The 25970-nt window shown below is 34.1% G+C and overlaps 1 protein-coding gene and 1 non-coding gene across 4 annotated transcripts in view; both read left to right on the forward strand.

Annotated features, from left to right (window-relative positions):
- Nucleotides 1-25970, forward strand: part of Shoc2 (SHOC2 leucine rich repeat scaffold protein) — a 99090-nt gene that overhangs the window by 501 nt on the left and 72619 nt on the right. Inside the window, exon 1 of one of the 3 annotated variants that reach the window (XM_077799029.1) lies at nt 221-301. The exons of 1 other annotated variant lie outside the window; for it this stretch is intronic. The gene's annotated coding sequence lies outside the window, so the exon portion shown is untranslated. Of the gene's footprint in view, nt 1-220; nt 302-25970 lie in introns of those variants that run through there. One more of the 3 variants, XM_077799030.1, reaches the window with a different exon arrangement.
- Nucleotides 24558-24756, forward strand: LOC113183022 (U2 spliceosomal RNA). The gene has a single exon (XR_003300819.2). It is a non-coding gene; the product is annotated as a U2 spliceosomal RNA (small nuclear RNA).

Raw genomic sequence — 25970 nt, forward strand, 5'->3', positions numbered from 1 at the left:
CGGCGTATAGCTGTGGAGCAAAGGAAAAGGGCGGAGAGAGGGAAGCTGGCGCCAATGCCTCACTCTCATTGGGGAGTTGCAACGGTCCTGGCTCCGCCTATTTTTCTTCCCTAGCGAGTGACCGGCCCGCGCCGGAGGGGTGGGGCGGGGCGGACGGAGCAAGAGTGTGTGGAGGGGCGGGGCGAGTGGGGGAGGGGCAGGCGGGGGGCGGCGGTTGGGCAGCGTCGCTCCTAAAGAGGAGGAGGAGGAGGAGGGAGGAAGGAGCCGAGCGAGGAGGATGGCGGAGTCCGGGCTCCTGACGGTAACCCGGGGCCGACGAGGAGGAGGGTGTCTGTTGGTCGGTTCTTCCTGCCTGCCTGCCTGTCCGTCGGGCGGTTGGGCTGGCTGTCGGTAGGGGGTAGCCCCGCGCGCCCTGACAGGCGCTAGCCGGCGCGGCCGGGGCGAGGCCCGAGGGGACGGGGCCCTGGGAGGCGCCGCCGCCGCCGCCTTCCTGGATGCTGTCGCCGGGAGTGTTGGGCCCCTGGAGCCGGCTCGCGTTCAGAGCCAGCAGACAGGGGACGGGAGCGAGAGGGTGGGCTCTGACAATGCCCCGGCCCGGCCTGCGGCGACGAAGACGGCCGGGACAGCGCCAGCGCCAGGGCGAGGGCGAGACTGCGCGAGGGCGCGGGCCGGGGGCGCCCAGCGGACTGTCCTGCTCCGCTGAGCTCCCCGGGCTACCGGGCCCTGGCTGCGGGCGTCTGGAGTCTTGTACATGGTTGGCTGGGGCCTGGGCGTAGTGGTGGGGATACGGGGTCGGGGGGGGCCTTTCCTCGCCCCCTCCCCAAAGCCCAAGGCGCCCTTGCGCTCTCCTCTCTCTTGAAGACCCTTAGGTGAAGAGTGGTGAATAGGGTTTGGGTGTGTTGCCAGGTGAAGCGAGCGGTAGCCTCCGAAACCGCCTTGTTGAACGTGCCTGATGGCAATCTCTCCGTGATAGCTTTTCGGGGGAGAGGAAAGTAGTCAAACTCTCCAGCCCCCAGCCTCCGCCCCCGTTCCCAGCTATTAACGCCAGAGGCTTCAGGGCAAAATCATCCCCCCCCCCAGCCCCTCCGTATCCATTGTTTTGTATCAGCCCCTCCCCCATGCTTAGGTAAAAGAAGAATGACTCCAAAGCATTAATTTGGCTCCTTTATCAGCAGAGGGTTTTGTTAATTGTGGAAGTATGGGTTTACAAACAGGTGGAATGAATCGGGAGTTGGAAAGATGGTGCTTTGTGTGTTTTTGATTCAGCTCTTACAGTTGGTGATTTGATTTTCTTGACTGTTAGTTTGTATCATCATGGGGGTGTTGTGAATAAAAGAGGAAGCACTGTTTTGCAACCTACCTACTCCCCCAAAATATTTTCAAAGTCTCTAGGGATGCTGAAACCAAATTAGGTTGCAGATGTGGACTATTGTCTCCAGCATAACTATCAAGTCTCTTAAGTTTACACCTGTGTAATTTTGTACTCTTCATTAGATATCGAGCAGTCTGCTATCTACTCTAGGATTCTGAAAAACAGCTTCTGATACAGTAATCCCTCAGAGTATCTTCTGTAACCAAGTGATTTTTTTTCTTTTCTTTTCGGTCTGTCATTAACACTGACAAATAGTTTTCATTTCTTAAAGGCCTCAGTTCATTAGGGTATTAATCTCCACCTTTACTTCTCCATGCACTTATAACTATTTGTTACTATATATTTGAAGAGACTTAACTATTTATGATTTGTAACATTCAGTAAGTTTACACTTAAAATTTGATTTTCTTTTTCAAATGTAAATCCCCCCCCCTCCTATGTGACAATGATAGTTTTTAGGAGTGAGGTACATAAATGACTTCTCAACGTTTGGAACTTAGACTGAACATGAAAGACTTTTATACTTACTTGGATTTAAAGTATACTGTAAAATTTATTCATAGTTGTGATTATTTTTGTCTGTAGTCTATCTAAATGTATAAAGTTTTTTGTCTAAGATTTGTAACTTTCAAATGGCTTAAATCTAACATTAAACTAACATAAAATTACATTCTTAATCTGTTTCAAGTTATGGGCATGGCCTATCTGTAAAGGGTACTACATTTCCCTAAGGTGCTTGTTTTGTTTTGAAAAAAATTACATTTTCTCAGTTGACATTTGTTCTCTCTCCTTGTTAATATGATTTTCCTGTTTCTAAATTCTTCCTTTGTTAGAAATTGTTATGGATTAAACAGTGATGTTTAAAAGATATTATTAGTTTAGAGCTGGATTACTTTTTAGGTTTTTAATTACCAATACTTCCAAAGATGGCTTCTGAATAGTTATTGGTGTATTTTTTTGCCTTAGTTTACCTAAATGGATTGTGGGGGGAGGGTGAATAAAATTGGAATGTTTTGTTCAACAGGTAGTTAAATTTTGGCCATGATTGTTTATATGCTAGATTAGCATTATTATGTAATTTAATGTTTCTGGGAGTTCATTAAACAGATTAAATATAGAACTTTTTTTTTTTTTAAGTAAGAGACTTAACTATAAACCCTGTTGTTTCTGACAAAAAAAAATAATGCCCTCTATATGTAGATACCAAGATACATATTTTTGGAGGGTGAATATTAAATATTAAAATGCTTTAACAGCAATGTATAAAAATCTTTGTTTATAACACATCAAGAAAACATAAAAATCAGTATGAAAACATAAAAAATCTTTGTTTATAACACAACAAGATGAAGCACCCAAAACAATAAAAAAGTAACTAACCAGACAAAAAGTTAACTGATAAAACCTTCAGTGAGCTATGAGGTTTATGGCTTGGACTTGGTGCAAGAATTTGGGGGTGTTTATAAAATATCAATTAAGAGGAAATTTAGATATAAAATAAATACTTTGATACTTCCTGATAAGACTGGTAGGAAATTGAAAAATATTTTGTTGTAGATGAATTAGACATTGGCTGTAATTTAGCAGTGAAGTGATATTCAAGAAATGAGTCCTAAAAAAAAAAATATTAAGTTGGTAGACATTGTTAATTGTTAGGTCTAACTATATTTCATGCACTGTCTGCTATCCTTATATCCCCTATTTTAACTGCTTGCTTTTGTCTTCTGATTGTTTCATTTACATGTTACAATACATCAAAGTTGTGCCCTGTGAATCTTTTTTCTCTTTTTAATATAGTAGTTAAATTTTTTGTATATTCCTACTTCCCTGTCTAAACTTGACTTTTAAAATCCTGAAAAATTTCATGGTTACAAATAACCTGTGGTATGCTTGAACTGGATATATTATGGAATGTTGTGAAATGTTCTTGCTCATCAGTACAGGTTGAAGGGATGCATATATCTGGAAAACATTCTAAAATATAGAACTGCATTATTGTAAAGTAAAATAGTGTGTAATTGAACATTTCTTCCTGATTCCCAAGTTTTTAGCATAACATCTTTAATTCAACAAAGTTCAAGCATATAAAAAAATAGTCTGTAAACTTTTGGGATGTTGATAACATGTACTTCTTGAGAAAGTATACAGTTCCCATTATCAAGATTTAAAAGAAAACTAACTAGATTTCAAACTTTATGTCTCATTATAACTTCTCTAGAGATATAACTGATGGCATAAAGTAGTGGATTCTGTAAAGGGTAAGGATTCTTTTACAAGAAAGAATGAACATACTGCTTTAGCTAAAACATTACAGGAGACCTTAAAAGAGGGAGTAGTTTGTCCCTATGTGAAGTGAATCTGAAAGACTTTTTATAAGTTACTTTGGCATTCTTTCTGCTCTCCATTACTAGATAGAAGTCCTGTGATTTAAAATTAAGTAATTTCACAGCTGATAAAGATAAATTCTTTTTTCTAATGTCTTGGAGATAACATGAAAATGGCTAGTTCTGACAATTGATTTCAGGATTTCTAGAACTTGGAGATAATTTCAGCAGTTAGATTTGGGCGTTCTGTTTTCTGTTTTGTGTTGTACGACACTTCTTCCTGCTTCCAAGATTTCCTTCGTCTTACATTTAGTCTTTAACTTTTCAATTCCATTCCATTTTTAAAAAATATTTATTTTTTAGTTGGACACAATACCTTTATTTTATTCATATATTTTTATGTGATGCTGAAGATCGAACACAGGGTCTTGCACATGTGAGGCGAGCACTCTACTGCTGAGCCACAACCCCAGCCCCATTACATTTTTTTTTTTAACAACTACAGTTTCATATTCACTCATGTCATACAACTTCCATTGATTGCCATGTGTGTTTCATCCTTGGAGGATGCAGAGATAAATGTATTATATTTCCTACTTTCAGTAAGTTCAGAGTTTGTTGCATGAACTAGGGAAGTTAGTAATTATTTGTTGCACAGTGGGCAAGCGCTTTAACAGCAGTGTATATTGGCAAACTCAGGTGTGTAAAGATTCAGACTGCATGTATAACTGACAATGCTTACTGGAGGATAAGCCCTGAACCAACTCTTGAGAGTAAATATGACAGATGAAGGACAGAAAGATGTTAAGGTCCATTTGGAAAATTACAGGGGAATAACTGTATCCCAGGAGCTTTATATTTTTATATTTTTAATATTTTTAATAGTTATTGCTTCCTTCCTAATTTAATTTTTGGACCTTGAACTGTGAATCTGTATTATTATTGAGGGGCTCTTTAAAATTATTTAGATCTTTCACCTAAGTGAATTTTTCATCAATATTTTAATTAAATACATGGAGAACATAATGAGCCCTGGTAATGTATGATAATTCCCACTTGGGTAATGAAGTTTTTTGTTTTTTTTTTTTTTAAATGCAATACATTGAGAGTGATATTATGAACTTCCTAAGATCTTGTGGCAAATTTTTATTATGGAAATATTTTAAAAATATTCTGAGTAAATAAATTTCTTTACTTGATAGTGTCACTCATTCTTCTTCATCTTTTTTTTTTTTAAATATTTTTAGTTGTAGATGGACATAATACCTTTGTTTTGTTTCTTCAGTTTTTTATGTGGTGTTGGGGATCGAACCCAGTGCCTCATGTGTGCTAGGCAAGCACTCTACAACTAAGCCACAACCTCAGCCCACCACTCATTCTTTAGTTTAGTCATACTATATGATCAGCAATTATATCCTGGTAGAAGGCTTTGTATATTTTTTGAACTAGAGTATGGAGTAATTATTACCACAGTATGATTTAATTTATCTTCAGAGCCATGGTGAGGCCCATTTAGATATCCCCCAAAATATCATCTTCCCTTAGTTTTCCATTTAAAAATATTCTCTCCTATTGCTTTTTTGCTTAATTTTGCTATTATAGAATTTTGAAAATTTAAATTTTTTCACACCTTAGCATTTACCAAAATATTTTAATTTTCTAATAACATTGAGATAAATAAAGATTCTGCTTGGATATTGTCCCATGTACCTTTTCCTGACCAAACTTTAAACACTCTTCAGGCCTCAGTACTGAATCACATCATTAGGGAGACCTTTAATCCCTAGTTAAGTTCTCCTGTGTGGTATGTGTGGTGTTTTTGTTTTCTGTTTTTTTTTTTTTTTTTTCTTTTGGTACTGGGGGTCAGGGGTACTACTACTGAGCTACATATTCATCCCTTTTTTATATTTTGGAATTTATTTTGAAACAGGGTCTTGCTAAGTTGCTTAGGCTGTCTTTGAACTGGGGATCCTCCAGCCTCCCAAGTTGCTGAGATTATAGGCTTGTGTCACCAGGCTGAAAGGTTCTGTTTAAGGGTCGAATAGCACCTTTCCTCTTTTATAACACTCAACATTTTTGTCATGGTGTGTTTAAAGTCTGTTTTGTTGAGCTGTAAGCCTCATGTTGAGCATTAAGGATTCCTGTTTTTATTACTATATACAGTATTTAGACCTTGTAGGTTCCTAATAGAAAATAGTTTTAATAATCTAGAGCACCAAACTCAACTTGACACTAAAAAGTCCAAAAATACCATCATGTTTCTTACCTTAAACATATATTTCCTGCACTTAAAGACCCTCAGGCTTTAATTCTGCCTTTTTTTTTTTTTTTTAAACTTGATGTATACTTTTTTTTTTTTAAAGCTTGGTAAACAAATGTTGGAAGGACTGGAATTACTCTTAAGAGGCCATAGAGAGAGTTGAAAATAAGAGCAACAGGAAAACATTTAAAAAACAGTTGCGAGACTTTTTTTTTTTTTTCCCAAAGAATAGTTTACAGGAACTTAATGTTGTGAAGAACAGGTTAATTGGTACATTTGTTAGATGACAAAAGAACATGTATTTCTGAAAGGTTTCTATCCAAATGATGCAATTTGAAACTTTTTTTCTTTTGGTATTCATATTGAGACCCAAGATCTTGCACATGATATCCAATTGTACTGCCATTGAGCCCCATCTTTAGACTTTTTTTTTTTTTTTTGAGAAGGGGTCTTGATAAATTGTGTCAAGTTGGGATCCTCCTGCCTCAGTCTCTAGTAGCTGGGATTCCAGACATGCAACACTACACCCAGCTAAACACTTTTAATGTGTTAAAGGCTTTTTTATTTTTTAAATTGGAAAGATTTACTTAATGAGGTGAAACATAGTAGGCACCAGTATTTATTGAACAAAATAAATTGAAACAATTATCTGAAGAAACTAAATTAGTACAGTTTAATATTACTACCTGACAATTTCTAGAGGTAGAGTTTTATACTTAATTATGTTTGTTTACTTGGTTATGAAGCATGTAAAATTGAGCTGCTGAACATATTTCTCTCAGTGTTGTATGAAAACCTGTTACAATGATATGACAAAATAGTATAATTATTGCTGCAACTTTTATTTTGTTATAAAAAATGAGCTTTATTCCATTGGCATTTCCTGGTCACCTAAGCTAAGAAAATTAGGTTGCAGTGTATAATTACTTATTTGTTAAAATTATGTGGTGTCTAAGAAATTGGATGACCTAAAGTGGATTGTTTAATTCAGCTTTGGTTTATATGTTTCTGGGATATACAATTAAAAATTTCACTGAATGTCTTTACTTCTGGTCCAGCTACATTGCATTTTGTCTTAATATTGTGCTCTCCTGAGTTCTGCGACTATTTAAGGATAGGTAGAAGAACTAGTTATTTTGTTGCTAAAAACAAAAATTGGTTTATTTACCATGTGTTAATTATAGTCCTAAATTCATAGAAATGAGATGCTTATATATTAGGCAGCTTAAAATAGTAAGGTTTTATGATTTAATCCTGAAGACATTTATTTCTGTACTTGGATGTAGTGATTTGAAAATCTTAATACTAGAAATATGGCCTCGTTTCAGAACACCCACTAAGCAACTGTGGGAATTCAACATACTAAAAGGCTGGTAGTGCTGCAGTATTTTTTAAAATTTCCTCACCTACTGTTACATAATAGCTTATAGTAATATATACAGAACATGAGTATTTGTGTCAAGAACAAAATGTATTGAAGCCCAAGGAAATGTGAAACATTGTCACATCTTGTGGTGGGCACTAAGGATCTAAAGATGAATAGATATAAAATGCTGGTCAGTGAATGTCTGACATAAGTCAGGTGGCATATGTTGTGGTGGCATGTAAGGCATGAAAATAATTGGTTTGGGGGCTTAGAACAATTTTTAAAAAATGTGGAGTCCCTATTTTAAAAACACAAGTTTGAAACATTTTGCCAAGAAAGTTTTAATAATTCTGTTACAAACATTTCTATGATATTTGTGTACAATATTTAAACATTTTAGTGAAAGTAATTGGGAGGTGGCGGTGGGTACTAGCATGGAACTCAAGGTCACTCAACCACTGAGCTACATCTCCAGCCCTATTTTGTATTTTATTTAGAGACAGAACTGAGTTGCTTAGCGGCTTCAACTGCTGAGGCTGGCTTTGAACTCGTGTGCCACCACATCTGGCTTAGTGAAAATAATTTTTATTTAAATATTTCTCCTAGAGTATTGTGCAGACCATACATTGCAGTATAATGTTACTCTATGAGAACTAATGCTTAAATTGTTTAGGAACTATTAAAAATGAAGTCCACTGATTTATTGTTGTTCAGGAAAATATGGTTGTAAAGGATTTGATAAAACATACTTTACCAGCTTGTTAATTTTAAACGGAATTAGTTTTAGTCTGCACTAACTGCACAGAACCATTAGAGGTAATGTTTTAGTTTAAAGGTTGTTTTTTTTAATATATATAGAGAGAATTTTAATATTTATTTATTTTTAGTTATCGACGGACACAACATCTTTGTTAGTATGTGGTGCTGAGGATCGAACCCGGGCTGCACGCATGCCAGGCAAGCGCGCTATTGCTTGAGCTACATCCCCAGCCCAGTTTAAAGGTTTTTGTAATAGGAAAAAAGGACTTAGTAAATTTGCATAAAAGTCAGCTGTAAAATTCTTCTAGAGTTTTAGTGCTACAGAATAATGCTTTAATGTATGACTAATTATCTGCATACAAAATTATGAAATACTTGTATGGTCTTTTATCACTTGAAGCTTAGTTATACTTGACATTTTCTTATATGTATATATGTATATTTTATTATGATAATTAATTCAGCAATCATAGGAAGATCTTTTTTAAAAAATATTTTTTAGTTGTAGATGGACATAATACCTTTATATATCTTTATGTGGTGCTGAGGATTGAACCCAGTGCTTCACCCATGCTAAGGGAGCGGTCTACCACTGAGCCACAACCCCAGCCCTCATGGGAAGATCTTGATTCTTGTTTTATTAAAGAAAATTGAAATTGTTTAATATAATTGAGGTTTTATTGTATTTTACTATACTTAAATACTTTGAAAATTGATCATTCATAAATGTTAGTCATGTGATAAAAATTTAAAATTTTAATTAGCACATCTTATTCCTACTGTAACCATTATCCTGTTTGTATAACTATGCAGATTGATAATATGTGAATTGCTTCCAAGAGTAACTAAAAATCTCTAATGTTAAATAAATGTTGCAGAGACAGAAGGAAGATATCTGGTATGAGTTAAATAATAAATCACTTGATCCTAGCAGATTACTAAATGATTTTCATATGTATAGTATGGGAGTTTTTTACATCAAGCTTCTTTGTGAGAATTATATTTTGGAATTTGTCTTGGTCTGCTTTTCCTACTATAACAAAATACTATGGATGTACGGCTTAAACAAAAAGTACATTTCTCAGTTATAGAGGTTAGAAAGTCCACAATCAAGGTGTCAGCCAGTTCCCTTTTTTGTAAGAGCTCACTTGCAAAATGGCTATTTTCCTATTGTAGCCTTATTTGGAAGAAAAAGCTCTCTGGTTTCTTATAAGGGCACTAATCCCATGAAGACCCCACACATCACTTCTCAAAGGCCCTATTTCAAATACCATTTTGTTAATAAGTGCAACATAAGCCATAGTAACATTACATCTAAAAGATAGTTCATAGCAGATGGGAATTATAGGATTGTATTTATTGTGTTAGAATATAAAGATGTCTACTGCCTTTCAATATGTGGAGTAGCTTCTGATTGTGGAAATTTCTTGTTAACTGTGTAAATTGAACCAATGTTCAGTGCTGCCTAATGTTTCTTTGATCTTGGATGAGGAGCAGTCTTGCTTTGGAGTGCTTAAACACTACCCAAAAGTTAGTTTGAAAACCCAAAATACATTATATAAGTTATATTAAAACTAAACTGTCAAGATAGTAGATAAATAATTAGTAAGCCTAGAAGTCTTCAGAAGACTTCTGATAGTTTATATAGAAAAAGTAATGGAAAAATTTTATATAATTAGACCTAGTAATGTTTGGGTTTACACATTAAAAAATGAAGCATTAAATGCAATTAACTTGTTTGTAATTTACAAGTACTAAAAATCATTTTTAAGTTGGAAATTCTTTATTGTAGTCATCTTAGTGTTTAAAATAGCAGCCACGTTTTATTTCTCTTGCTTTATACTATCAACTGTTAGGTACATGGGTAACAATTACATATATAATTGAAGAGGAGGGAAAAGTGGCTTCCCTTCACCTTTGTATATTCTTTGGGTGCAATTCTCCTGCCTCAGCCTCCTGAGTAGCTGGAATTACAGGCATGTGCAAGATTTTTAAAGATGGTTTAAATACTAATTTTTGGTCAGTGCATGTTTCTAGTCAGCAGATAATTTTGAAACACCTTCTGCTTAGTTTTTGTTTCTGGGACACCACTATAAGTTTTATCTATGCTTGTGTGTGTGTGTGTGTTTGGTGTGTATTTAATTTGTACATATACATTTTTTCATACATGGTAGCATACTGTGCTTTTTAGAGCTCAGTTTTTCTCATTTAACTAATACTTATCATATAGTACTTTTTCTGTTCTAAGATATGTTTAATAAGCATTTTGTAATGAAGATTAATAATCTATCAATCTTGAGAAATAGGTAATATTCTTTTGTCACAGAGTAAGAAACCAAGGCATAGAAACTTTAAGTAGCATGTTGGTTATGGAGCTGAACTCCAGCAGACTGGGTAGAATCCTCACTATTAGCCTGTTTGCTGATATACAGTAGTTTTCCTTTACCTGTATGGGCATGTTCCAGACCTTCAATGGATGCCTGAAATCATGGGTAATAACTGTGTATCTAAACTTTTTTCTTTACATACCTATGATAAAGTTTAATTTACAAATTGGGCACAGTAAGGAATTTACACTATCTAATAATAGAATGGTATTGCACTGATAACAGAGCTAATTTCAGTAGCAGGTATAGTGTGGATATGTTGGATTCCAGGTGGGATGAAACAATGTATGAGACTTCATCATACAGTTCAGGGGGGTGCACAGTTTAAAACTTATGCTTTGTTATAGATTTTTTTTTAATCTATTAGGATTGTGGTTAATTACAGATACTCATGAAAAGCAAAAACATGAATAAGGGAAAACTAGTTCTTATGCAGTTCTTTCATACCAATACATAGTTATTGCCCCATTCTTTTAAATAACTACATAGAGTTCTATCTAAGAACTAATTAAAAAACACTAATTTTTCATCTAACTGGATGTAGAGGTGTTTCCATGTATTGTTGGTCCAAATTATGCCAGTATCAGAATCCTTGTGCCTATGTAATGCCTGCATCATTTTGACTATATAGAGTATCTCTACATGTTTTTCTTCCTTTCAAATTTTGGAGTACGGGAGTCTTGTATTTATATAGTTTTGTTTTTTGACTTAAGGCTTTTTCTTTTAGTGGGTGTAAAAGTTAATGCATCTATATTATGGTGTTATAATTAGTTCATCTTTTAATGGGTGGTGTAAAGCAGTACAGTATGAAGATGTCACATACTCAGTCCATTTATTCCCTCAATTTTTGTTGGTTATAAAACATTGTCAGGGATTGTAACATTTGTATTTTATTCTTCAGCCATAACCATATCTTTATAAATAATCTTAGACCAGTAGTTAAATGGATTATGCTTAAAGCTTGTCTTTTTTTTTTGTTTGTTTTTTTGGTCATAGCTTTTCTTATTATTTGTTGCATGGCCGAACTTCATCATCTAGTATTTCCCTAAATTCAGTTTATAGGAACAGCATTCCGAGTTTTTGCATATTCAAAAATGTTTGATGGTGTTTTTATACTGAACTATTCAGTTAGACTAGGCATAAATTTTGAGGTATACTTTTTTCCCCCCCAGAGGACTCTATAAGTATTCCTCTACTGATTTTTTTTTCCTTTTTAAAAATTTTTAAAATTCTTTTTAGTTATACATTACAGTAGAATGTATTTTGACATACATACGCAGAGTATAACTTTCCACAGGATTTTTTTTTTTTTTTTTTTTTTTTTTTTTTTTTGGTAAACATTGATAACTCTCTCCCTCTGCTTTTTTATGTAGCAATGCTCTTGCCTAGATTCTCAAAGGATTCTCTTTTTAAATCTTTGAAGTATAGTGATTTTACTATTTATCCTGATTAGTTTGTACTTATTTTTCTTAGGAAAAGGTATAGTTTGTACTTATTTTTCTTAGGAAAAGGTATGTCCTTTCAAACTATGACTTCTTTGTTCAGTTCTGACTCTTCTCTGAGCAGTGCCAAATGAGGTCTGTGAAAGCTTCAGATGATCCAAGCCACAGGGATTGTTGGGTTTGTTGTTCTGGCTGTGTCATGTACTTTAGCGAACTGATATTGATCGTTTTTAGATTTGAAGCTTGCATCTATCCCTTTGGTTTGAGATTTTCTTAGCATTCCTCTTTTATTATCTTTATTGCGTTTGGCAACTCTTCTTATATAATGTGATTAGGGAGGTTTCCTGGTTATTTGAAGATGATGTTTGTATTTCTGTTTCTCATTCTTCTCTCCCAGTTTTGAGAATTTTCAAGAGGAAAAGGAGGCCATCTTTCCTCTGCCATTTTTCAAACTAGAAATCTTAAGAACTGTTGGTCTGCTTTTGTTAAGCACGTATTTTATTCTTTTTTTTTTTTTTAAAGAGAGAGGGGGGGGACAGAGAGAGAGAATTTTAACATTTATTTATTTATTTTCTTAGTTCTTGGCGGACACAACATCTTTGTTGGTATGTGGTGCTGCTGAGGATCGAACCCGGGCCGCACGCATGCTAGGCTAGCGCGCTACCGCTTGAGCCACATCCCCAGCCCCGTATTTTATTCTTTATAGTAAAATTATCTTATGTGCCAGTGTAGTTTTCTGAAAGCCAAAACCTGTTTATTTACAGAGGGTGTATTAGATTCCCCCTCCCACTCCATGCTTGCTGGGGAAGTACTTGCACTGAGCTACATCCCAGCTAATAGATCAGAAATTTTTAAGTTAAAGTCACATTTTTATCATTAGTTTGATTGTATCACTTTGTGTTTATGAAGCCCTGTGTATTAAAAAAAACATTAAGAATGATACTAGAGACTACTGCCTCTGGTTGGGCACTATTTTTGGACTATTTATTAATTCTTTAGTATGTTTTAATGTTGATTCCTTTTCCTACTGGATCTGAAAATTGAACTTTGACGTTCTAGATTCTGCCACTAGGATAGTTTTACTTTAAGACCTTATATAATAACAGTAGTTATGCAATAATTTGGTATTCTGTGTGGCATTTTGTTTTTGAAGGAAAATGTCAATTTATTTTTCTCACTTAATGACTGTATTAAAAGAAATGCTTAAAAATTTTCTGTTCTCTGATTTGAATGTATTCATTTGGTTTAGTTCCATTTTACCTATCTTTTCTGCATTAGCAAGAGTACAGGTGGCAGTTGAGAGATTGGTATTTTCCCCCCCTCATTTCTTCTACGCAACTGACAATATTACTTTTGTAGTTCCAAATATAAAAGTACATCTGACAAACTCACAGAATATTTTAATGCTTGCTATATTATTGGAGATTTTAATTTTAAGTCTTTGTCACCCCTGTTATTGATAAATTCATGCTTTTAAAAATTTCAAATTTTTAATGGTTTTGAAAAAAATCTATCAGTGTTCTAATTTGTTTGGTAGATGACCCATGTTTGCTACTAAATTTACTGTGAATGCTTAAAACATTATGAGAGATAATAGATATTCCTCAGAAAAATTTTTTATTGAAATAAATTTGAGAAATCTTGTTTAATGCCCCCTGTGAAGAATATAAAGAGCACAAATAATTTCTTCTGTAATTATGATGTATAGTTATGTTGGAAACATACTCCAGATCTCTTTGACCATTAGAACTTGATGTTATGGAAATATAGTTTGGGAAATTCTGACAATGTATTAGAGAATATTTTCAGATTAACATATCATTAGGATATTCCAAAATATGTGTTTACATGACATTATGATTACCCAAGGCTTGGGGACTAATGTGCTTTTAAATATGAAAATGTCCTAGTATGTAAATAAACTCAGAATATTCAATAATGCTAGTGTCTTCTATTTTCCAAGGTTTCTTTTTCTATAATCCTAAGAATTTTATTAGAATTGATCTTCTACACTGAATGTAATTCTTCATTGCCCAGTATATATTAAAATTTTCATCTTTGGAGCTACTTTGTATTAAGACTTAGTAGTATTAATTTTAGTGCTTTAAGGTGCCTATGAAGTCATATCATGTACCGCTAGACTTATTTTTATGTTAAAAAACTGCTAGACTTATTTTTCATGTTTAAAAAAAAAAAACAGAAAAAATTGAGGCCTAGAAATAGTTTTTGCTCACATTGCATTGCAATTTATCAAGGGATTTAGAACCAAAACCCTACAGTTCTAGATCTTTCACTTTTTCCCTCTTTACTGCATTTTATTTTTTGTATTTCACTTTTACACACATTTCTTTTTAAATGAAAATTAGCTAAATGATATCTCCATTAAATGGGAGAATTGAGGGAAACGATTGAATCACTTTGGTGTTGAGTATGAGGTGAGTCAAATTTAATAAGAACCTATGTAACCTGCTAGACATCCAGTTCCTCCTCATTTATCTAAATTATATTTTCTCTTTTTTCTCTCTCTCTCCTCCACCTTTTGTATATGCACCCTCCGCCCACCCCCCATCCCCAGTAAGAGAGAATAATTTTAAAATAAGCATGTATCCTTACTAGTTTTACTAATAATAATAATCAGGGCTAGGTTTTAAGAACAGGTGAATGGGCCAAGGCTAGATGAGTTCAATTCTTTTCTGAATTGAGCTGCATCATCACTTCCTAGTGGTCAGTTATGGAAAGATTTATCTATATAGTCTACTATTATTAGACAAGTGCACTTAAATGACTAGAGCTGATATGATTTTGGATTTAAATTTATAAAACTTCTTTTTTTAGCGTGCACTCAGAAAGATACCACTTAGTAGAAAGTAATTGAACTTTATATGAATTATGCATTTGATATAAGTGTATTTTTGAAACACATTTTTAAGTGCCAGAACAATCAGTAAACTACCAGTGTGATCTGTAGTATTAGGACTGAATTGGGGGGGGGGAGTAATTTTTTAAAAAATTGATATTTTGAGTTTTCTGTATTTTGCTGGCTAATCTTTTTCCCTAAACCATAGAAAACAATCCAACCTTTGCAACCCTTTTTCCATCAAACATTTTTCTTGGTTCATGTGTCCAATTTAGCTTATTTAGATGATTATATTTTTTATTGTATTCTGAAATAGAAGAGGCATATATCATTGTAGATGATAGTCTATAAATGGGCCTTAATCTGCCTCAGAATTATTTCAATAACTTAATGAACTGACTGCTAAAAGCATTTAGCACAGTCTTGGCATATAGCACTTGCTTAAAGATTATTTTTTGCTTCTGCAACTATTATTGTCAGATTCATATCTTACTATTTGACAAATAATTTCCCTAAATCTTGGTTATCTGTTAAATGGGAATACTGCTACCTGGGGTGCTTACTTCTTAAGAACTGTTTTGGAAATCAAATGTAATTATGTGAAAGTAGTTGGTAAACTTCCCTGAGCTGATCTAGCAAATTTTATACTATTAGAACGGGGTGGGGTGGGGGATGGTGGTTAAAAACAAGGAGTGGAGATCTGCTTTTTTGGGAAAGAGTTTAATTGAATGCTGTAAAACAGGTTTGTCTTTCCTGAGTTCTGGCAGACTGAGACACATGTGGACATAAACTTCTTTCTAGGCCAGGCAGACAAAGTACAGGCTTCTTTGTTTGGTGATTGTTATTTAGAGATACATCATTCCTTGCAGATTGAAGATTATCAAGATTTCTGTTTCATTGGTGTTTTTGATATAGTACTCATAAAATCTTAGATGAAGAATCTGTGGCAGTGTACAGACCCTTTTAACTTAGTATCTATTTACTTTTAGAATTTGGCCTCAAATTTCTTTACCTTATTCCACTTTATGCCCTGCCATGTCCTCCTCCTCCTCTCTCTCATCATCCCAACTCCCATGTCTTTTCCTGGGAGAGATTAAATAGTTAATTATGGTGTATATTTTTTTATGTCTTCTCTGCTCTTACACAGATGTGTAACTCTCACATAAATTTATACTTTTTATTAAAAAAACCCAAATCATATTATGAAGAAGATTCATTTTTGAAAGTTAGGTCCCAAGATCAGCACATATAGTAACAACAGTCTATGAATAGCCCCTTCAAAATTCTGTAAATGCTCATAAAGTATATTACATTTGACTTTGCAAGATATTACATACGATTATGCATATATAGTATATGTAAATATGATAATTTATATAGTTGTATTTTATAGAGAGATGGTTAGTAGATTATATACATGTTGCTTAGGTACTACAGCAAATTACGAACATTCCAATTTACCAATTCTTACTATTTCTTGTTACTTTTGTTTCCTGTGATTTTTATCAGTTATTGGTTATTTAATGTTTTTCTGTTGCCTTCAACTCAGATTTTCCCATGAATAATTTCGGAAACCATTACCACCCACTCAACCTGGCCTCTTGAGTAATTTGAAAATGAGTTGGTATCCTGAAAAATAATTCACATATTCTTACTTTAGATTGAGTGGAAAGACAAAACAGTGCTATTTAAATTATTTCTTTCTCTTTTTTGCTGAGTTCACAGTTGAAGTACATATAAATTTATTGCTCTGAATATTTTTGTTCTGTGGCTTATTTTTTTTTTTAACTTTCTCCTTAGATCCAAGATCAGCACATATAGTAACAACAGTCTATATTTTTTTTCCCCCTGAAGTGCTGGGGATTGAACCCAGGGCTTAGACATACTAGGTGAGGACTATCACTGAGTCATATCCTTGACCCTTTTGATGGCTACATAATATTATATAAAACAGATGAAGCATAATTTATTCAGTACCCTGTTACTGTTGTCATACATTTGGTTTGTGCCCTGCCTCTTCTTTTCCTATCATTATTACTTCATTGAATTTCTTCTTGTATATTTCTTCAGTATTTTTATGCCATATTTTTAGTCTTGAAATTTCTAAATCAAATAGTAATTATATATAATATAGAAATACAATATAAAAAGTATATTACTAATGAAGATGTCTTTCTAAATCTGTCAAGACAGTCTGGGGAGGATCTCAGTTTGAGCATTTGCTTTAAAAGGGAAACAGCTTTGGACTGAATTTATGGAAGCAACTTAACAAACGTTGAATTAGCATATTACCTTACCCTGTCTTTACCTTTAACTATAGCTGAGAAACTAATACCCTAAATTTGATATTTCTCAATTCCTTATGTGTTTCTAAATTTTAGATGTAAACTGTTTTCACTCAACAATCGGGCAACTAATGTTTGGGAGTTTTTTTTTGCCCCCACCAACTAATATTTTTATTTTCTGGACACCAAATGAGTGTCTTATAATTCATTTTGACACCATCTGTAGTTCATGTCTGTCCCAGAAGTTAAAGAACTTGGTGCCAAAAGAGTGCCCCACTTTATTTTTTTTTTAAATTTTTATTTAAAAAAATATTTATTTAGTTGGACAAAATACCTTTATTTTTATGTGGTGCTGAGGATTGAACCCAGGGCCTTGCACGTGCTAGGCGAGTATTCTACCGCTGAGCCAACAACCCCAGCTCGGCTGCCCCCACTTTAGACAACAATCACAAGTCTGTTTCATCTGTACTTTAAACACCTTTCTCAAGTTCAGTGAATGATTAGAACAGTTCACAGTACTCAGGAACGCAGTTCAATTTCTGGTTTATTATAAAGTATACAACTCAGGAACAGTCATGAAATAGATGTGTGGGGTAGGGTGTGGGGAATGAGATGTAGATATCACACATCCCCTCTCAGTGCATCCACCTTCTTACCACCTTGATGTATTCACCAAACCAGGACAACTCCAAACCCTGTAATTTAGGGATCCTTATGAATATTTCATAGTGTGATTGATTAAATCACTGACAGTCTTTTTTTAAAAAATTTATAAATAGTGATAGACTCAGGAAGCTGCAAAAAATAACACTTTGTCCAGCTTCTTACAATGTTGTCATCTAATACAGTAATATAATATCTATATCAAGACTAGAAAATTGACAGTGGTATGACAGTTAAATAGCTTATATAACTTATTCAGTTCTGTCCCCACTTTTTCATGTATTCATTGAGTATGTGTATAGCTCTGTGTATTTTTACCCCATATATAGATTCATTTAACAACTCTCAAAGTCAAGATACATTCTGGTTCTATCACCAATAAGTCAACTCTCCCTACCCTACCTTGACCCCATCCCCTAGCAACCACTTCTGTCTTCTCCATCTCTACTGTTTTGTTGTTTCAAAGAAGTTATTTAGGAATTTTAAAGTATGTAACCTTTTGAGATTGACTTTTCCACTAAGCTCAAGGTCCCTGAGATCAAGTTTCTTATATGTATCAATAGTTCGTTCTTTTTTATTGCTGACTTATGTTTCTTTGTGTAGCTGTATTAAGGCTTGTTTAACTGTGTATTCACTGGAGGACATTTGGGTTGTTTCCACTCTGTATCATTATGAATTAAACTATTTTGAATAGTGGAATACAGATTTTTGCAAGAATATGTGTTCATTTCTTGGTGATGAATGCCAAAGAGTAGCACAGTTGCTAGGTTATATAGTAAGGATGTATTCAGTTTTATAAGTATAGTAAATGCTGTTTTGTATTCTGACTATACCCCGTATTTTGCCTTCCCACCAGCAATGTATGAGATAATGTTGTATTAGCATTTGGTATTACTATTTTTTTTCCCTCTGTATGTGCTGTGTTAGTTGTATAGTGACATTTCATCATGATTTATTTTTTTGTGTGTGTGGGGGGGTATCGGCAATTGAGCTCAAGAGCACTCAACTACTGAGCCACATCTCCAACCCTGTTTTGTATTTTATTTAGAGATGGGTTCTCAATGAGTTCCTTAGCGCTTTGCTTTTGCTGAGGCTGGTGTTGAACTCGTGATCCTCCTGTCTCAGCTTCTGGAGCTGCTGGGATTATATGCATGCACTACTGTGCCCAGCTTGATTTTTAAGTTTTTTTTTTAACTGGCCTGTGTTAGTGTTGTGGGTATAAATTTCTGGGTGTATATATTTCTGGAAGAACATTATACTCCTAAATAAACTACTCGACTAGTTTCTTAATCTAGTTCTGTCAGTTGTTAATCTTGTTCTGTCAGTTGTCTTAGAAATTAATAATTTATTAAGTTGACTTTTTTCTCCTTTCTAGCCTAAAATCTAAATTGTGTGTTCCCTTATTTTTCTGCCACACTTGCCCTCTAAATCTCAACTTTAGATTAATTTAAGAATACAATTTAGATTGCCAAATACTGGCAGAAAAAAAGCCGCAGCTTTGGAGATTGGCGCTCCTATAAATTAATACCTAAATTTATCAAACTCTGTAGTTTTGTCTCTGGTCTATGTCATCATTACTTCTTTCAAAACCCTACCTCTCTTGTTCTCAGCAGATTAATTTGCTTTTCCTTTGCCAAACAAATATGATGCTATATGTAATTTGAGATAATTATCACCCTTGACTTCTTCCTGTTCCTCTTATTCCCAAATGAACTTGTCTGCAACTGAAATCCGTTCTGATTTCCTGTTTGAAAGGGAAAAAGATCCTTTCTATTTTTCTGCTAGTATGTTAGATCTTTTTGACGACTACTACTAAAATTCAACTAGCTGAACTGGCTGCTACTTTGACAATATTTTTTTCTAGTTAATGTATATCTCTATTTTTCCATCTGTCCATCCCTAAATGTTTATCTTTACCAAAGTATTAATATGTTTTTCTTCTGCATGCTCTTCATTGGTACTCTCATCTCAGACCTTTGTTGGTGACACCAAAGCTAGATCTTTATTTCTAGCTCAGATATTTCTTTATTCCAAATCCATATTTACAAATACGGACTAAGAACTTTAGTGTAAGCTTGTCCAAAATGCTACTTTGGTCTTTTTTTATATTCCTTAATTTGAATATTCATTCTGCATCTACCTAATTGCTTAAGCCAGCAGCTTAGATATTATTTTGTGCCCCCCATTCCCATTCATCCCTGTTTTGATTTTGTCTCTAAAACATCTCTTGAATTATTTCCATCTTCTGATGACTTTTTGCTTTTAGTGATTCTCAAGTACAGCAGACAATATTTATATGAAAATTAGTATTCTGAAATAATAGTAATCTAATTAAAATCATCATAATATCCGAAGTAATTGAGAAGAGATATGAGAAGAAAGAATGTTTTGTGTCATGTAAATGCTTAGGTACAGTGGCACTTAGAAAACAATGAAGAATTATATTTTGCATGTGAATATGAAAATGCTTAGGCACAGTACTAGAAAATAAGAATACAAACGTGTGTATATATACTCACATATATCATGAATATAATAGATGCAAGTACAAACCAATACAAATGTATCATTTGTGACACACACCAAGATTGGTATGATTATCAGAAATAATGAATAAATTTAAATGTTTCAAATTTTAAAAAGTAGTCTTCCCTCTATTATGTAGATATTACTTTTTACTTCCTGAAAAGTGCAAAAACTATTGTAACTATACTTTTCTCATTGACCAAGACATAGATAAAGTGCTTTGCTTGTGTTTTCAGCACAGAATTTAGGCACTTGAAAAATATTTGCCAGGGGTTCATCAGAGAGGGAGGAAGGAAATTCAGATAGCTGGGGAATGCACAGGGAATTGGGGGGGGGGCCAGTGAAACTTAACCAGATACCTCGCTGTACATATAATGTACAACACAGTTAAGATCCTTTTCTCAACTGCAGCTTCATCTTTCTTATTCACAATTATGAAGAATTATGTTCAATTTAGTTTGTCTCATAATGTTCTTGAATCTCAGTCCTTACATGTAAAAAATTTTCTCATGGAGTGTTCTTCATTGTTTTTCTATCTGATTATATGTCCTTTGAAGGCAAGAACTAGGTCTGTTTACTCACAACTTAGCATAATATTGATACATGGGAGGAGTTCAATAAATATTTCTCAAATAGATGAATGACATAATTACAGTTTTCTTTTGCTTGAGGTCTTCTGTGGACTACTATTTAGAAACTGTTTACCTGTGTCTTATTGGTGTCTTCCATACTTGACCCATTATAAAAATGCCCAAATAGATAGTTTTTGCGATTGCATTTAAAAAAATACATTACCAGGACTGTGCTACAAAATAGTCTGTAGTTCTTTTTCTCCCAGGCACAATTTAGTTGTAAATTATTATTATTATTATTATTATTATTATTATTATTATTATTATTATATGCCTTTATTTATTTTTATGTGGTGCTGAGGACCGAATCCAGGGCTTCACACGTGCCAGGTGAGTGCTCTACAAGCCCTAGTAAATTATCTTTTTATTATTTTCCTATAGTAGTGTACATCTTTAAAATTAAAAAAAAAATTTAGTTGTTAATGGGCCTTTGTTTTATTTATATGTGGTGCTGAGACTCGAAACCAGTACCTCACACATGCTAGGCAAGTGCTCTACCACTGAGCTACAACCCCATCCCTCCCTTTAAAAAATTTTTTACAGTAGTATATATCTATTATGTCATGGTTAGGAAGCATTTAAATTTAAACAATTGAATTACAAAGCAGTAAAGTTATTTCCAAGGAAGGAAACTGTTTGAAATTGTATCCTTTTAATGTAACCCCTGTATTCCAGAAAATGGTGTGACATATCACCACAACCCTACTTATTGGATATTGACAAGTTATGCGTTCTATATAAATTTCAGAGTTGTGGCAGCATTTATGACAACATCACAAATATTTTTCTTCCTACTCTCATTTAATTTTTTAAAAACTAAAAACCCAGTCATTTTATACTAGATTTAATGGCAAATAAGAATGCAGTTATTGGGTATGCTAGGATATTCCTGATAGACTCACCATTATTTTATAAATGATCATTGTGTTCATAAAGTATATTTGTATGTATTTGTACTTGAGGAAAAGAAAAACTTTTCTTGGTAGTATTAACAAAATATGTGCCTTTTCAAATTGAATAGCATTTGTGAGCAAGGTTATTTTTTATCTAATGTTGAACTTGATTGAAAAAAGTCTTTTCCTATTTGAATTGCTACTCTTTAAAAAAATATTAAAATGTTTTCCCCCCAAAAAATGGTTTTTAAAATTCTATTTATTTCAAATGCATCAATCAACACCCCCTTTTTTTTTCCTCTTAGCACTGGGCTTTGAACTCATCGCCTTGCGCATACTAGGCAGACACTACCACTGAGATACATCTCCAGCCTTTTTTTTTTTTTCTTTTAATTATTTTGAGATTGCCTGGCTTGGCCTGGAACTCGAAATCTGGCCTACCTTAGCCTCCTGAGTAGCTGGAATCATATATACTACTGAGCTTAGTGCAAATGCTGCTTTAGAACTGCATATTGTAGATTTGTATTGTCCAATGTATGCTTTGTATTGTTTAATTTTTTGAGGTAATTTTAGATTTATATTATTTATAAAAACAGTTCTCCTGTACTCTTCCCTCAGTTTACACTAATTCTAACATTTTCTATAACTATGCTATGATTATTGAAATCCCAGATTTGATATTGGTACAATACTATGAACTAAATCACAAATTATAGCCTGGGTTTGAGATTATACCAGTTTTTCCATGCACTCTTCTCTCACCTGTGGGAGTGAAATTTGATCACATGTATAGATTCTTACGAACACTACCATAAAGTTCAGAACTATTCATCACTTCTGAGAAACTCTTACTTGTTACCTTTATAATTACACCTTCCCTTCAACCCCAGGTCATCACACCACTAACTCATTATCTATCACTTTAATTTTGTCATTTAAGAATAGTATATGAACAGAGTCATACGATATGGAATCTTTTGATGTTGACTTTTTAATGTAGCATAGTGAGATCCATCTAAGTTTTGGACTGGGGTCAGTAATAGTTTATCCCTTTTTATTGAATAATGTGCCATTGCATGAATGCACCACAGTTTTTTCATTTGCCTATTAAAATATATTTGGTTTGTTTCCAGCTTTGAAGTATTACAAATAAGATTGCAGTCAACATGTAAATGCCTAAATTGTCATTCCTCCAGAAGAAATACCCAGGAGTGCAAGTGCTAGGTTATATGGTAAATGTGTGTTTAACTTTAGGAGAGACTGCCAAATTATTTTCTATAGTGACTGTGCCATTTTATATGCTTGTCAGCAGTGAATGAGAGATCCAGTTTATCTATTTTGACCAGGTTATGGTATCATTGTTTTTACTTTAGCTCATCTAGTGGTACCTGTACTTGGATTTCCTTAATGGCTAATGATGTTGAACATTTTTGCTTGTGCTTATTTGCCATTTATGTCTTCTTTGGAGTGTCTGAGTTTTTACTTATTTTCTGATCAGATTGTTGTCTTATTATTTAAGAGTTTTTAAAATAAGTATATATTCTGGATGTAACTCCTTTGTCATATGTGATTTATAAACACAGAACTCTCAGACTATAGCTTATCTTTTTGTTCTCTTAATTGGGTCTTCACTGTACAGAGTTTTGTGATGAAATCCACGTGTTGATTTTTTTTCCCCCTTTAAGGACTTTACTTTTGGTGTCATAACTCTTTGATACCATATCATTAATTAGAGTCCAGTTTTTGGAGCTGTACATTTTGTTTTGATATATGAAGACATGTATCCACCAATAAAATATCATACAGAACAGTTTTCATGTCCTAAAATTCCGGTGCACCACTTACTCATTCTTCCCTTTCTCTCCCAGAACCCTCTACAAATAACTGATCTTTTTACTATCTCCATAGTTTGTTTTGTCTTTCAGAGAATGTCATGTTAGAATTATACAATATGTAGCCTTTCATATTGTTTTTTTTTCAGCTTATAAATGTCTTTTCCCTCAAGTGTTTTCAGATCCTGATATCTTTTAATCACTAAGTTTTATTCCATTGTATGGATGTGCCACAGTTTATCTATTCACCTACTGAAAAATATCTTGGTTGCTTCCAAGTTTGGACAACAAAAAATAAAGCTGCTATGAAAATTTGTGTGCAGGTTTTTATGTAGATGTAAGTTTTCAACTCATCTGGGTAAATACGAGGACAGTAATTGGTTTATACAAGAATACATTTAGTTTTATAAGAGACAGTCTAAGTGGCTTATATCATTTTGCATTCACACCAGCAATGAAACAGAGTTCTAGTTGCTCTGTTTTCTTGTCAGCATTTGGTGTTTTCCAACTAATTTTTGAAAGCTGTGCAAAAGGAATTCAATGGAGACGGCCTTTCAAGAAATGATGTTGGAACAACTAGACTTATTTTGTATAAACCTCTTATATAAAAATTAACTCAATAATTCAGATCTAAATGTGAAAAAGTTATAAAACTTTAAAGAGAAAATCCTTCGGTATTTATTTAGACCTTTGATTTCTTTGCTAATTTTCTGCATTTTAGTCTTATACTACTGAGAATGGGGCGATAAAATCCCCAATTATAGGTGAAGGTTTATGGATTTTTATTTTTAGTTTTATCATGGTCATTTTGAGACTTATTATTTTTAATTCTGATTTGTTTAAATCTTCTGTTTTAGCACATAAACTGGTTCAGAACACATGTCCTGACCTGACCCACTTCTATGGTCTTTGGTTCCAGTCAAAACTTTGATCTGTGGGCCATCCCAAAGCCTATGTGAATTGCTTCTCGGCCTTTTGGCTAAGATCAAGTGTAGTATCTGTTCTTATCAGTTTAATATCTGATACGCCCTCTATCCAAAGCCTATGTGAAACATAGATGATATTCCACACTATAGTTCAATTCTTAGACTAGTTACTTTCATGCTTGAGCTACTATGGGTTATGCCTGAAAATACTACATAGATTGAAAGAATCCCTTTTTTTCAGTTCCTTACTCTCCTAATCTTCCTTTCTCTCTGATTGGGAAGGGGTGGTATATTACCCCTTTGCCAATATTTGCTTAGTGCAAAACAAGGGATGATTAACGGGGCTCTCTTTCTTATAATCTGATAAGTGCAACTTGGAAATGGTCAGCAGGACTCTACTTCATACTCCTGAACCACAGAGATGATGTGAAGGGGAATGTATACTGCTTCTGTACAAGTAATTACAAAGCTGGATGGTTGGCAGGGTTTCACTCCAAAGTCTTTGTGGTTTTAGTGCCAGTTGAGGAGGTAGAGAGGGACATGACTTCTTTTAGTTTTCGAGAAAGGAGGGAATGGTCAAAAGGGCACCATCTTGGAAAGCTACCTTTTTCACAGTTCTTTGGCTGGAGAGAGCAGATATTTCTTGGTGTTTTCATTTGTTTTTGCCTCTTGGTATTTTTTGGTTGTGGGTTTCTCTACTGCCCAGGTTAGGATATGTAGGAGATGAAGACAAATCCCAAGGAACTCACTTTCAGATAATTCTTAAAGTCCCAACACCCCCTGTCAGTCTCCCTTCTTTTCTTTACTTTTCATAGTCTTCAGCTAGTTGCTTAATAAGTTTTATCCAGGGTTTAGGTTATTTTTAGTGGAAAGAATATAATAATAATAATAATAATAATAATAATATAATTGAGCTATCTTGTCTGGGACCAGAAGTCTTGTCTATTATAATTCAAGATCTAATGTTGTAAAAGCATTCACCTTAGAAAAAACTAAGGGATATATTTAGTGTGTGTGTCCTATTGATTGTTTTTCTTTTTGCATAAACATTATGACACATATGGTTAGCATAGTCTTTATACCAGGAATAGATCTTAATAGGCTTGTGATTTCTCTCTTCTTTCTTTCTTTGTCTCTTCCTCCTAAATCATAGGAAATTTCTTTTGGAAATAGCGAAATGTAATGTGAGTATATTACAAGAGCAAGTAAAAAAATACTTTTTGTGTCCAATTTGCATAAAAATATAGTTCCTGAAAGTAATGATTTAAAACCTGAAACAGTGACAGGACAAAGGGTGGCAAACTATGGATCAATGGCCAAATTTTTTGACCTGTTTTGCTATAAAATTTTGTTGAAACGCATCTACTCCTGTTTATGTTTTGTCTGCTTCTGCTTTCATACTAAAATAACAGACTTCAAGTTCCTGTAACAGACCAATTTGGCCTG

This window comes from Urocitellus parryii, chromosome 5 (genome assembly GCF_045843805.1).
Source record: "Urocitellus parryii isolate mUroPar1 chromosome 5, mUroPar1.hap1, whole genome shotgun sequence".
Classification (NCBI taxonomy): domain Eukaryota; kingdom Metazoa; phylum Chordata; class Mammalia; order Rodentia; family Sciuridae; genus Urocitellus; species Urocitellus parryii.